Below are 1,679 nucleotides of genomic sequence, written 5' to 3'. Positions count from 1 at the left end.
ACCCATTTTAAAAATCTCTTATTAGCTCTAGCCAGTTTGGTTCAGTGGTTAGAATGTTAGCCCTCAGACTAAAGGGTCGTGGGTTCAATTCTGGTCAAGGGCACGTACCTCGGTTGCAGGCTCCATGCCGGCCTCCAGTTGGGGCACTCGCAGGAGGCAACCAGTCGATGTGTCTCTCTTATGTCGATGTTTCTCTCCCCCAGCCACCTCTCACTCTCACTAAAAAAAAAAATGGGAAAAATATCCACAAGTGAGGATTATTTTTAAAAATATGGTTATTAGGTTTTTGATATGTGTGTGTGTGTGTGTGTGCACGCACGTGTGTTTTACCGTTGAGTTGTAGGAGCTTCTTATATATTTTGGGGATTAATCCCTAATCAGATATGTAGTTTGAAAATATTTTCTTCCATTTCATAGGTTGCCTTTTCACTCTACTGATTGTTTCTCTCGCTGTGCCAAAGCTTTTTAGTTTGATATAATCCTACTTGTTTGTTTTTGTTAACTGCGCTCTTGGCGCCATATTCATGAGGTCATGGTCCAGACCAGTGTCCCAAAGCTTCAAAAGTCTTATAGTTTCAGGTCTCTTGTTTAAGTCTTTAACCCATTTTTAGTTGATTTATATACATATATATATATATATATATATATATATATATATATATATATATATATATATATTATTGATTTCAGAGAGGAAAGGAGATGGAGAGAGAGATAGAAACTCAATGATGAGAGAGAATCATTGACTGGTTGCCTCTTGCACGCCTCACACTGGGGATCGAGTCTCTGACGGACTCACTGCCTTCTGCCCTGACCAGGAATTGAACTGTGACCTCCTGGTTCATAGGTTGAGGCTCAACCACTGAGCCACACTGACCCGGCCAATTTAAATTTCTTTTTCTATGTGGATATCCAGTTTAGCCAACACAATTTGTTGAAGAGACTATCCTTGCCCCAGTGTGTATTCTTGGCACCCTGGTTGAAGATCAGTTGATCATACAAGTGCGGATTTCTTTGTGAGCTCTCTATTCCATTGGTCTATATGTAGGCCTTTATGGCCAGTGCCATAATGTTTTGATTACTATGGTTATCTATAATAATAAAAGCATAATATGCAAATCGACTGAATGCCCGAACAGCTGAACGACCATCCGGATGGCCATTCAGACGACCACACTATGACACCCACTGGCGCCAGGCCAGTCAAGGTGGGTGCTATGCAATTGGTCGGGGGCCCGGCCATCACCCAATGATTGCCCTGCAGATGGAGGCCCAGGCCACTGGCCGACAGGGTGATCAATCGGGGGGCTCCATGATCACCCCAAAGAGGGAGGCCCAATGCTGTGTTGGGTGGGCGGGGCCTCCCTCTGCAGGGGCAATCCATCACGGAGCCCCAGCTGGGTGGGCGGGGCCTACTGCTTTGGGGCGATCGATCGTGGGGCTCCCGGACTGTGAGAGGGCACAGGCTGAGCTGAGGGACCCCCCCCAACACCAGTGCACAAATTTCGTGCACCGGGCCTCTAGTGTAATATATTTTGAAATCAGAAAGTGTTATACCTCCAGTTTTGTTCTTCTTTTTCAAGAGTGATTTGTCTATTCACACATGGTCTTTTGTGGTTCCATATTTAACTTCAGTATTGTTTTTCTATCTCTGTAAAAAATGACATTGGGATTTTGAT

Source organism: Myotis lucifugus, unplaced genomic scaffold, assembly GCF_000147115.1.
Source record: "Myotis lucifugus unplaced genomic scaffold, Myoluc2.0 scaffold_88, whole genome shotgun sequence".
NCBI lineage: Eukaryota > Metazoa > Chordata > Mammalia > Chiroptera > Vespertilionidae > Myotis > Myotis lucifugus.
Note: the sequence above shows the minus strand (reverse complement) of the source record.